The sequence below is a fragment of the Aquarana catesbeiana genome, unplaced genomic scaffold, assembly GCF_042186555.1.
Source record: "Aquarana catesbeiana isolate 2022-GZ unplaced genomic scaffold, ASM4218655v1 unanchor228, whole genome shotgun sequence".
NCBI lineage: Eukaryota > Metazoa > Chordata > Amphibia > Anura > Ranidae > Aquarana > Aquarana catesbeiana.
In genome coordinates this window covers 1124072-1137304 of record NW_027362655.1, presented here as the reverse complement: position 1 = coordinate 1137304, position 13233 = coordinate 1124072, and the positions used below count along the sequence as shown (strand labels likewise).

The following is a 13233-nucleotide window of genomic DNA, read 5'->3' as shown; positions in this document are numbered from 1 at the left end:
TGTGGGAAATGTCTTCTATATGAATGTTGCTGGACATCACAGCTCTCATGTGGGGAAGAAGCACACCCTGATATACACCTCAGATATACTCCATGGCTGATCTTCATCATGTAAGAAACGGTTCCAGGGGTGTGAACATTTTTCAAAAAAACAACTTGTCCAAGGGACTAAATTGGGCTCCCAATCTCCTTGTCCCTTATGACAATCTTCTTGTTCCTCATCTACCAGAGAGCTCTGCAGCAGTGTGGGAGTTCATTGAAAACTGCAAGCTGACATCAGCAAAGGACAGAACTCTGTGAATGAATGGCACGGCCGCGCTCTTTTCATAAAGTGACAGCCGGTATGGGGAACTTCTCCCCGCAATGCTGTCACACAGAGGGCTCGGATCGCTGAGCCGCTGCAGGAACATGTAACATCTTCCCGAAGGTTAACTGTTCCTTTAACCCTTTCACTGCCAGAACTGGTTTTGCCCACATGTTTAACCACTTCAATACCGGACACTTTCACCCCCTTCTGCCCAGGCCAATTTTCAGCTTTCAGCGCTGTCACACTTTGAATGACAATTACTCATTCATGCAACACTGTACCCATATGACATTTTTTATCTTTTTTTCCCACAAATAGAGCTTTCTTTTGGTGGTACAGTGCCTTGAAAAAATGTTCATACCCCTTGAAATGTTCCACATTTTGTCATGTTACAACCAAAAGCGTAAATGTATTTTATTGGGATTTTATGTGATAGACCAACACAAAGTGGCACATAATTTTGAAGTGGAAGGAAAATGATAAATGGTTTTAAACATTTTTTACAAATAAATATGTGAAAAGTGTGGGGGGCATTTGTATTTAGCCCCCTTTACTCTGATACCCCTAACTAAAGTCTAGTGGAACCAATTGCCCTCAGAAGTCACCTAATTAGTAAATAGAGTCCACCTGTGTGTAATTCAATCACAGTATAAATACAGCTGTTCAGTGAAGCCCTTAGAGGTATCTTAGAGAACCTTAGTGAACAAACAGCATCATGAAGGCCAAGGAACACACCAGACAGGTCAGGGATAAATTTGTGGAGAAGTTTTAAGCAGGGTTAGGTTATAATAAAATATCCCAAGCTTTGAAAATCTCATGGAGCACTGTTCAATCCATCATCAGAAAATGGAAAGAGTATGGCACAACTGCAAACCTACCAAGACATGGCCGTCCACCTAAACTGACAGGCTGGGCAAGGAGAGCATTCATCAGAGAAGAGCCAAGAGGTCCATGGTAACTCTGAAGGAGCTGCAGAGATCCACAGCTCAGGTGGGAGAATCTGTCCACAGGACAACTATTAGTGGTACACTCCACAATTCTGGCCTTTATGGAAGAGTGGCAAGAAGAAAGCCATTGTTGAAAGAAAACCATAAGTCCCGTTTGCAGTTTGTGAGAAGCCATGTGGGGCACACAGCAAATGTGGAAGAAGGTGCTCTGGTCAGATGAGACCAAAATTTACTTTTTTAGCCTAACAGCAAAAAACTAACACAGAACATCACCCTGATCACATCACCCCCACCGTGAAACATGGTGGTGGAAGCATCATGTTGTGGGGATGCTTTTCTTCAGCAGGCACAGGGAAGCTGGTCAGAGTTGATGGGAAGATAGATGGAGCTAAATAAAGGGTAATCTAATGCCCCGTACACACGATTGGATTTTACAAAATAAATGTTGGATGTGAGCTTGTTGGCGGAAAGTCCGACCCTGTGTATGCTCCATCGGACAATTGTTGTTGGACTTTCCGCCAACAAATGTTTGCTAGCAGGTTCTCAAATTTTCCACCAACAAATTTTTGTTGTCAGACTTTCCGATTGTGTGTACACAAGTCCGCCGCACAAAAGTCCACGCAAGCTCAGAAGCAGAAGCGGCCAGTCTTGTAAACTAGCATTCGTAATGGAGAATTAACATTCATGACGTGGCAAATTATGAAATCTCCAAATGCAGTGCACAATTCTCTTCTTCTTTAATTGGATAATAATGAAGCTGCTTTGCTGGTGATACTGATGGACTTATTGCAAACAAATTTTCAAAGGCTTTTTTTTTCAAGTGATATCAAGAATAATAATAATAGCGGTAAATGAAAAACTCAAAAAGAAAAGCGCGAATCAACACTCACCAAACGTCTACTAACACGAAATTAGCAGAAGGAGCCCAAAGGGTGGAGCTAAAGAGCTAAAAAACCACGTAGTACGTCACTACCATCGTAATTGTTGGCCTACATTTGTGTGATTGTGTGTATGCAAGACAAGTTTGGAGCCAACAACCTTCAAACAAAATTCCACGGTTTTGTTGTCGGAAAGTCCGATCGTGTGTACGGGGCATTCGAAGAAAACCTGTCTCTGCAAAAGACTTTAGACTGGAGCGGAGGTTCAACAACCCTAAACATACAGCCAGAGCTACAATGGAATGGTTTGGATCAAAGCATATTCATGTGTTAGACTGGCCCAGTCACAGTCCAGACCTAAATCCTATTGAGAAACTGTGGCAAGACTTGAAAATTGCTGTTCACAGACACTCTCCATCCAATGTGACAGAGCTTGAGATATTTTGCAAAGAAGAATGGGCAAAAATGTAATTCTCTAGATGTGCAAAGCTGGTAGAGACATCCCCAAAAAGACTTGCAGCTGTAATTGCAGTGAAAGGGGATTCTACAAAGTATTGACTCAGGGGGGCGCTATACAAATGTACCCCACACTTTTCACATATTTATTTAAAAAAAAATTGAAAACCATTTATCATTTTCCTTCCACTTCACAATTATGTGCCGCTTTGTGTTGGTTTATCACATAAAATCCAAATACAGGCAATCCCTAAGTTACGAATGCATTAGGGACTGTAGGTTTGTTCATAAGTGCAATGTGTTCACAAGTCGGACCACTGCTTGTAAGTGTAACTTCCGCCTGTGTAGAGATGTGGGATGTTCCGGCGTCCGCCTGCGGAGGGATGTGGGATGTTCCGGGCACTTCTGGGGCTCTTCTGGCCATGCAGTACATGAAGCACTGCAGTGTGGAATGTGGCAAGATAGCTGCTCTGAGGTATCCAGGACCAGCATGGAGCACAAGCAGCCGGCATTGAGGCCGTTCATAAGTCGGGCGTTCTTAAGTCGGGGACTGCCTTAAAAGACGTTTTTGGTTGTAACGTGACAAAATGTGGAAAGTTTCAAGGGGAATGAAGACTTTTTCAAGGCACTGTATTTGATCACCTCTGAGGTTTTTATTTTTTGTTGTACAAATAAAGACTAAAACTTTTTTTTTCAAAATGTTTGTTTTGTTACTGTTATAAAATCTTGTAAATAAGTAAGTTTTCACCTTCACTGATGGGCACCGATGAGGAGGCACAGACATTACTGATGGGCACTAATTGGCATCACTGATGGGCACCGGTGGTCATCATTGGCAATCATCGCTGATGGGCCTGCACAGGATAATCAATGCTGAATATGAATGAGTGACTTGTATAGTGCTACCTATGCTAACTGAATCGCCTCAGGGCGCTTTTCCCGCCAGGGTCCATCTGCGGTATAGCACGGTACTTTGCCCCATGGGGTCCCGACACGCTTACAAACGCATACACATATTTGGCCAATTTTTTCGACAGGATCTAATTAACCTACCAGCATGTCTTTGCGTGTGGGAGGAAACCGGAGTACCCGGAGGAAACCCACGCAGGCACAGGGAGAGCATGCAAACTCCAGGCAGATGGTGTCGTGATCGGGATTTGAACCAGCAACCCTATTCCTGCTAGGTGAAAGTGCTATTCACTACACCACTGTGCTGCCCCTATCAGTATATAATATCAGTGCAGATCCCCCTGTCAGGAGAGACGCTGATCTTCTCTACTCTACTCGCACCTTGTCAGCATGAATAAAGGAAAGCCGATAACCGGCACTTCCTGGTTACAATGTGATTAGCTTTGATTGGACACAGCTGATCACATGGTAAAGAGCCTATGTCATAGGCTCTTTACCGAGATTGGAGATGTAGTATGTCAGAGCGACACACCGCACCACCAATTGCCACGTGCCCGAGCAGCTTATTCTTCTGGATGTCATTTGACGTCCCATCAGGATAATGGAACCCTCGCCTGGCTGTCATTCTGCTGTAGGCTGGGCAGGAAGGAGTTAAAAAAATAATTTTAGGCCTGAAGATTATATAAAACCCCCAAAACATTCTATATTTTCTAAAAGCAGACACCCTATGGAATGGTGACTGAAGGAACGAGGTGGTTGGATCAAGATGATATAATTTATTCATATACAAAATAGATACATACAAAAAAGTTTCTACGTATTCATAAAAATTGGGTTACAAAATGTACACATTAAACATTAGACATGCCCGTGCAAGGGCAAAGGTAGGCTGACGTGTTTCGAATTGAAACAAAAGAGAGTCTGTACAATGTGGTAGACCAACATAAAGAGGAGTGGCTAATTGGGAGGTGTATCACATGGTAAGTGATGGATTCTCCTTTACTCTAGAACTGTCCACATCCCAGCACTCTCTCGATAGAATAAACACCAAATATATGTATGGTGAAGAGCACATATATAGAAAGTGTTGGAATTGTATACTACACAATACAGACCAGAGACATAAGATTAAAATGTTAAATTGTAAAAATGTTAAAGTGTTAAATTATGAAATAATTTAAGTTTTTTAAAAACATTAGACAATAAAGCCCTAAAAAGCCATTACAAGCCATTAAAAATTGTTAAAAGTTGTAGTTTTTCTTAAGGTATTACTTAAAAAGTGTTAAAAGCATTACTGCTTGCTGAAATGAGTTCACTAGAGACACAGTTGTGGTTTGAGCGTAAGTGTGTAAATAAACAATGTACACACACATACACACATGTAAATGCATGTGTATACACAGCGCACACAGCATATACAGACAAATGCGTATTCTTTATGTTGGTTTACCACATTGTACAGACTCTCTTTCATTTTCCTAGGCTCTGATGAAGAGGGAACCCCCTCGAAACGCGTCAACCTACCTTTGAGCACTTGCCCTCTGCATGGGCATGTCTAACTTTTAACTTTTAGTGTGTATATTTTGTAACCCAGGTTTTATGAATACGTAGAAACTTTTTTGTATGTATCTATCTATTTTGTATATGAATAAATTATATAATCTTGATCCAAGCGTTAGATCACGCGCCTTCCACCTCTTTCCTTCACTCTGCCTATCCATGGCAGCATATTCCCTCCCTTGTTCTTATTCTTGTGGCTGAATTGAGTCTCGTTATGGGGGTGGGGGGGCATTGCTCTTTTTTATAGAGTTATAATGGTCCTGTGGGTTAGCAGGGGGTGGATCAACCAACCATGAGTATGCTGCCATGGATAGGCACCAGGAAAGGAAAATTACGGCAAGGCAAGTATTCAATTTTCCATTCTATGTTACATATGCTGTATAAGGCAGCACAGTGTTGTAGTGGTTAGTACTTTCACCTAGCAGCAAAAAGGGTTGCTGGTTCAAATCCCGACCACGACACCATCTGCCTGGAGTTTGCATGTTCTCCCTGTGCCTGCGTGGGTTTCCTCCGGGTACTCCGGTTTCCTCCCACACTCCAAAGACATGCTGGTAGGTTAATTAGATCCTGTCGAAAAATTGGCCAAATATGTGTATGGTGTATGTGTTTGTAAGCATGTCAGGACCCCAAGGGGCAAAGGACTGCGCTATACCGCAGATGGACACCGGTGGCAAAAAGCACCCTGAGGCGATTCAGTTTGCATAGGTAGCGCTATACAAATAACTTATTCATTCATATGAATTTGCACATGGTTCAGTTTACCCAATTTATTGATAAACACCATAAGATCAATGAAGTAGGTACAAAGTGGAAGCAGTAGATCTGAAGAGAATATTATTTTGAGCACCTAGCACTTTATATATAAATGTATCCACTTATTTTTATTTTTTTTTTATTTTTTTCAAATGTTATTTACTAAAGGTTTTTTTGATTTTACATACACAAACAAAACAGACAAGCAAAACAAGCAAAAACATGAAATATTCATATTGCAACAACTTAAAAGGTAGTACATTTGTCCTTATATAGTGTAATTTATTTTTCCTCATACAGTATCAAAAAGACCAGCTCAGTAGTAATTACTGTAAAGTCCGTATTTGGAAAAAGGATATTGCTCCAGATCTTGAAAACAATGAAATAGACATAAATACTTTCTTATCACTAGCAGTCAGTTATATAGTAAGGTATAACCAATACATGCCCAAAGAGACAGCAAACAACACTAAACATTTAGAGGTTTAATACCAACCTCCTGTAAATAGCAGATTATGAGCATATTGAATTGCATTACGAGAGGTCCATATTTGCCCACACATTATATGGGGTATAGACTTCTTGGTGGTTTTAGCCTAATTACCGCCCTCAGAAAGCGTTCTACCAGAGGATTTAGGGCCCATCTGGTGTCCATGAGAGCGGAAAGGGCCGAGACGGGCACCTTCAGGGTATTAAGGCTTAATCCTAAATCTAGGCCTGCCTGGAGAAATTGCAGCACGTTCTGAACCTCTGGTCTTAGTGGGTCAAACTGCTCTCTTTGTGCTAATTCGAGAAATTTCTGCCAAATTCTGTAATAGGTATTGCTTGTGGAGGCCTTCCTTGCCTGAAGCAGAGTTTTGATAACTTGGCTGGAACACCCTACTTCTTCCAATCTCCTCCTCTCAACTTCCAGACCCTTAAATTCAGATTCCCTGAATGCGGATGCACAAAGTCTCCCTGAGACAGAAGGTCCTGAAGATGTGGGAGAGGGAGGGGTTCGCAGAGGGTCAGATGCATCAGCAGGGTGAATCATGGCCTCCGCAGCCAATAAGGGATTACTGCCAACACGATCACTCTCTCTTTGCTGAGTCATTGGAGAAAACATAGGATTATACGGACTGGAGGGAAGGCATAGGCCAAGCGGAAATCCCATGACTGAGCTAGCGCATCCACCCTCACTGACGTCCGGCAGACATATCTCGAGAAAAAGAGAGGCGTATTGGTGTTCAGAGGCGAGGCAATAAGGTCTATTTGGGGGTGACCCCATTGTTGGCAAATCCAATTGAACACTGTCTGATTTAGAGACCACTCGTATATATTTCTTGACAATTTGGAAATATTGGTCCTCACAGAAGGGGACAGAGAGGGTATGAAGGCCCCAATAACTCTTGGGGAATTACAACAGGCAGTAGCTGGGATGGCCAATCAAAAATCTCCTGAGCCGGATGGACTCCCGGTGAAGACTTATAAATATTATGGAGAAGTACTACTCCTGGACCTGCTTAAGGCGTTGAACGGGGCGATAGTAGAGGGGAACCTGCCCAGTTCAACGTCAGAGGCGACTATAATAATGTTGCATAAAGAGGGGAAAGATCCGCTGGATACTTCTTCGTATAGACCGATATCCCTGCTGTGTTCCGATGTTAAAATATTGGCAAAGGTGCTGGCAGCTAGGCTGAATAAAATTATCCAAAAACTTATACATCCAGACCAAACAGGATTTATTGCTAATAGATCCACTAGTCTGAATATCAGAAGGGCATACCTGAACCTGCAGACCCCGACAGAAAATATGGGATCGAGAGCTGTTTTGTCTCTAGATATAATTAAGGCTTTTGATAGCTTGGAATGGGGCTATATCTGGCGAGTTCTGGAGGTATTTGAGTTTGGACCTTCTTTTATTGGGTGGATAAAAACACTGTACAATGACCCAAGTGCTAAAGTTAGAATCAACTCAGAAAAGATTCAACTGGAAAGGGGGATGAGGCAGGGGTATCCAATGTCACTTTTGCTCTTCGCCTTGGCGATGGAGCCATTGGCAATTGCAATCAGATCAAGTTCAGGTATGAAAGGTTTCCAAAGACGGGGGAGGAAAGGATTGCACTGTACATGGATGATATTCTTTTCCTGGGGGACACTGAGAAATCCCTCAGGAAGGTAATAAGCATAGTAGAGGGGCCTGGAAGATTCTCAGGCTTAGTTATAAACTGGGAGAAATTGGTACTTTTACCACTGGACCCCATTAATAACCCTGTATTGCCTGAAATGCCCCAATTGGATGTAGTAGAAACAAAAAAAAAATTCTAGATATATATCAGTAATCAGTAACCAATACATCAGTAATAATATAATACCACTTTTGACTAAATTTAAATAAAAAAGCGAGATCTGGAGCCGGCTTCCTCTATCAGTAGCGGGTACATGTAATTTGATCAAAATGATATGGATGCCACAATTGCTGTACCTGCTACATAACTCTCCGGTGTGGATATGCAAAAAATGGTTCAAAAAAATTGAAACCCTTTTTAGGGAATTAATTTGGAAAAAGGGTCAGGCTAGGATCCGACTGCATACGTTGCAGCTACCAACAAAGGAGGGGGGCCTAGCTGTGCCACATCCCCGGAGTTACTTCTTGGCAGCACAGATGCAGTGTTTAGGGGGGTGTGACACTCAGGGAGGAGGGAATGCAAGTAGGGGAATAATGTTGTTAGGAATCCCGCATAATACAGTAGTAGAGGTGCTAGAGGCGGATTCTTTCTTTTTTAGGAATCCGATAATAAAAATGGTTATTAAAGTATGGGAAAACAGTCAAGATATTAATGGGGTATGGGGGGATTCCAGAATACTCCCCCCTTTGGAATAATAATAACCTGCAAAAGCTGCTAGATGTGGGAAAGATCAAAGAATGGCAAATAAGGGGTATAAATAGGCTGGTGTATCTATATGAAGGGATACTCTAAAAAAAATTTGTAGATCTTGGAAAAGAATTTAATATACCAAACCATTCATTTTATAGATATCTACAGATTAGACATGCCCTCAATGCCCATTTTAAGACACGAGCACTAGAATGGAATAAAAAACCCCTTTTCCAAAAGATAATTAAGTCGGATACGACTAAGGGGCTCATTTCTAAATTGTACGTACAAATATGCAACAGAGTCATAACAGGGTCAGAGTCCCTTAACAGTAGGAAGAAATGGGAAGAAGATATAGGGGAAATAATGGAGGAGCAGTGGAGGAGGATATGGAGCTGGGGTCATTGGTATCGGTCTTCCCCCTCACTAAAAGTATCACACCCGATGTTGATACATAGACTTTCCGGCGGACTATCTGAACGGATGGACTTGCCTACACACGACCGGACTTTCCGACGGACTTTCGCCGGAGTTACGGTGGACTTTCAGAATGAACGGACTTGCCCACACACGGACAAGTCCGTTCATTTTGAACGTGACTCGGGTACGACGGGACTAAAAAAGGAAGTGAATCTCGCCGATTTTATCGGCGAGATTGACACCTTGCGAGCCCCGTCGCAGGGCATACCAGGCCCTTAAGTCTGGTATGGATTTTAAAGGGAACCCCCTACGGCGAAAAAAACGGCATGGGGCCCCCCCCTAGAATCCATACCAGACCCCGATCCGAGCACGCAGCCCGGCCAGTCAGGAAAGGGGGTGGGGACGAGCGAGTGCCCCCCTCCTGAACCGTACCAGGCCGCATGCCCTCAACATGGGGGGTGGGTGCTTTGGGGGAGGGGACGCCCTGCGGGGCCCCCCCACCACAAAGCACCTTGTCCCCATGTTGATGAGGACAAGGGCCTCTTCCCAACAACCCTGGCCGTTGGTTGTCGGGGTCTGCGGGCGGGGGGCTTATCGGAATCCGGGAGCCCCCAATAGTAAGAGGGCCCCCAGATCCTGGCCCTCCACCCTATGTGAATGAGTATGGGGTACATGGTACCCCTACCCATTTACCTAGGGAAAAAGTGTCAATAATAAAACACACTACACAGGTTTTTAAAGTAATTTATTAGACAGCTCCAGGGGGGGTCTTCTTCCAGCTTCAGGGGTCTTCTTCCAACTTCGGGGGTCCCTCCGGTTCCTCTTCTCCCGGTGTCCGGTTGGTTCTTCTCTGCTCTCTCTGGCCTTTTCTCCTGGTGTTCCAGTTCTTCTGCCGGCTCCTCCGCTATCTTCATGCCACTCTTTTGCCAGCGGAGGCCCGGACTTCTGGCTTCTTGGCTTCTGGGCTTCTTCTCTTCTTCTCGTATCCGATGTTGACACAACGGTCTCTCAAGCTGGAATGCTCTCTGAGCACTCCGATGTGACTTATATAGGCGGGGACCCCGCCCCCTTATGCCGTCACAGTCCCTGGGCATGCTGGGACTGTGACATTTTAGGGGGGCGTGGTCTCTGCCTATATAAGTCACATCGGAGCGCTCAGAGAGCATTCCAGCCTGAGAGACCGTCGTGTCAACATCGGAAGAAGAGAAGAAGCCCAGAAGTCAAGAAGCCAGAAGTCCGGGCCTCCGCTGGCAAAAGAGCGGCATGAAGATAGCGGAGGAGCCGGCAGAAGAACTGGAACACCGGGAGAAGAGGCCAGAGAGAGTGGAGAAGAACCAACTGGACACCGGGAGAAGAGGAAACGGAGGGACCCCCGAAGTCGGAAGAAGACCCCCGAAGCCGGAAGAAGACCCCCCCGGAGCTCTCTAATAAATTACTTTAAAAACCTGTGTAGTGTGTTTTATTATTGACACTTTTTCCCTAGATAAATGGGTAGGGGTACCATGTACCCCATACTCATTCACATAGGGTGGGGGGCAGGGATCTGGGGGCCCTCTTATTATAGGGGGCTCCCGGATTCCGATAAGCCCCCTGCCCGCAGACCCCGACAACCAACGGCCAGGGTTGTCGGGAAGAGGCCCTTGTCCTCATCAACCTGGGGACAAGGTGCTTTGTGGTGGGGGGGCCCTGCAGGACGCCCCCTCCCCCAAAGCACCCACCCCCCATGTTGAGGGCATGCGGCCTGGTACGGTTCAGGAGGGGGGGAGGCCGCTCGCTCGTCCCCACCCCCTTTCCTGACTGGCCGGGCTGCGTGCTTGGATCGGGGTCTGGTATGGATTTTAGGGGGGACCCCATGCCGTTTTTTCAGTGTAGGGGGTTCCCTTTAAAATCCATACCAGACTTAAGAGCCTGGTATGCCCCGCGCTCACCGCAATAGGAAAATTTGTTTTTTTTTATTGCAGCGAGCGTGAGATGCAATACCCACATCAGCCGGGTCCATGGCTGATCAAACTGTCAGGTCACCTGAGACCAGGTGACAGATGCACTCTGTAGGAGTCGGAAGTGCACCGCTAGGTAGTGGACCCTAGGACTGACTGCTGCGGATTGAACCCTGGGAGGTTCAGGAAGCAGGTCTACTGCATCACTAACACAGATCCCACTGGGAGCTAGAGCATAGATTCCCCAGGGCGTGGAGTCTAAGAGCTAGCAGGTGTTCACCAGAGCCTCTAGTGGTGAGGATGGACTGAGCTACAGTCTGGCTCCAGGTCACGGCCCCCAGGGTCTCACAGCTCATGCTCACGGTAGACTACAGGAGAAGAGGAAGGAGGCAGCAGGCTGGAACAACAAGGAAAGTAAGGATAAGCCAAATGTCAGGGCAACTAGCAGACAAGGATAAACATAACACACCAAAGGTCAGGGTCACAAGCAGACAGGGAAAGTCAAGAACAGGCCAAAGTCATTAACTGGAATCAGACGTAGGAAACACAGCAAGTACACACAAAAGCTAACACACAATGGTTGATCAGCACTGCTGGCTTGCAGTGCACAGGTTAATACAGGGTTCCCTGATAGGGCCTGGGGTGGGGCCATGCTTAGAGGGGAGGTTATAAAACCAGCCAGGTGTGAGTGGCTGGCCTCTTAGTCTGAACACATGAGGAGAAGGTAAGCTGACAGAGAAAGATTACTGCATAACCATGACACCTGCTTTGGCTCTGGAAAAGGTATCAGAAAACACATTTGCCAATTTTTGCACATAGTCAATCATTTCATTTTGACCACTGAATAATGTCACAGTCTCCAGCTGTACAGGCTACATATGTACTCTTTTGGGTGGTCGCCCAAACAGTATATCAAAGGTGACAGTCCATGTTTTTCTTTAGAAATGGTTCTAATGGTAGTTGATGCTATTGGGAGAACTTCTACCCATGTTTGTTCCATTAGCTGTCAACTTTGCCAAAAATCTCTTTAAAGATTGATTACTGCGTTCCACCAAACCACTCACCTGCGGCCTATATGGGGTGTGTAAACGCTGTTTCATTCCTAGAATGCTTACCACTTCTGCCATTAATGTTTATTATAAAGTGTGTTCCTCTATCTGAGGATAATATTTGCCCTATACCAAATGTAGGGATCATTTCTCTAGTGAGACATTTTACTACAGTTCTGGCATAATTTTCCACAAGGGGGCATATCTGAAAAGTCAATTTGCACAATTTGAAATGGCTCTTCAGTATGTGGAACGTGCTTCATAGGGGTAGGTACTGGCTTCCCAATGTTAAGGGTTTGGTATGTAACACATTGATGAATCTTTTTAGCAGCATATGTCTGAAAACCTGGGGCCCACCATTGCCTGTTAATAATCTGACACATCCCTCCTGTTGAGACATGGCAAGGCCCAAGACTCAAAGAAGGAAACAGAGTCGGAGGAGCAACCACTTTCCCCTTTACAGTCCACAGGCCATCCTCATCACAAACAGCTCCTTTAGAGCACCGGGATGGTCTGTGAGGCGAGTTCCCCTGTAAGGCAGACAAAATGTGTAAATCAACAGGTATATCAGTCAAAAACAACATAGACACGGCACTAGATGGCTATGCATAGATTGCTCCTTTAGCATATTTATCAGCCAAAGCATTATCCCTTCAGATACAATCATCAGAACGAGTATGAGCTTTGCATTTGATAACAGCAACATGCAAGGGCATTTGCACTACTGTTAAAAATCTGATGATTAAATCCTTGTGTTGTATTGGCGTTCCTGCTGCAGTTAGAAAACCTCGTTCCTCCCACAGCTGAGCAAAGCTATGCAGTATTCCAACTGCATCAGCAGAATCACTGTAGACATTTACAGTATCTCCCTGTGCCAATTTCAAAGCAACACACAAAGCAGTTAGCTCAGCCGCCGGTGCAGATTTGGATTTTGACAGAATTGAAGCATGCAGTAGATTTCCATCACCATTCACCACTGCACTAGCAGCTAATGTGATCCCATCATCCCTTCTAATCCATCCATCCACAAAGAGGTTAGCACGGGGTGGCATCCCTGGTATGGGAACATCCTGCAAGTCAGGTCTAGGCTTGGTCACTTTGTCAATAGCTGTAGTACAATCATGGTCAATGCAGTCATTAGTGTCATCAACTTCAGTGTC

The 13233-nt window shown here is 44.8% G+C and overlaps 1 protein-coding gene across 1 annotated transcript in view; it reads left to right on the top strand.

Moving 5' to 3' along the window:
- The window catches only part of LOC141121724 (uncharacterized), a 197573-nt gene that overhangs the window by 24760 nt on the left and 159580 nt on the right, over nt 1-13233 (top strand).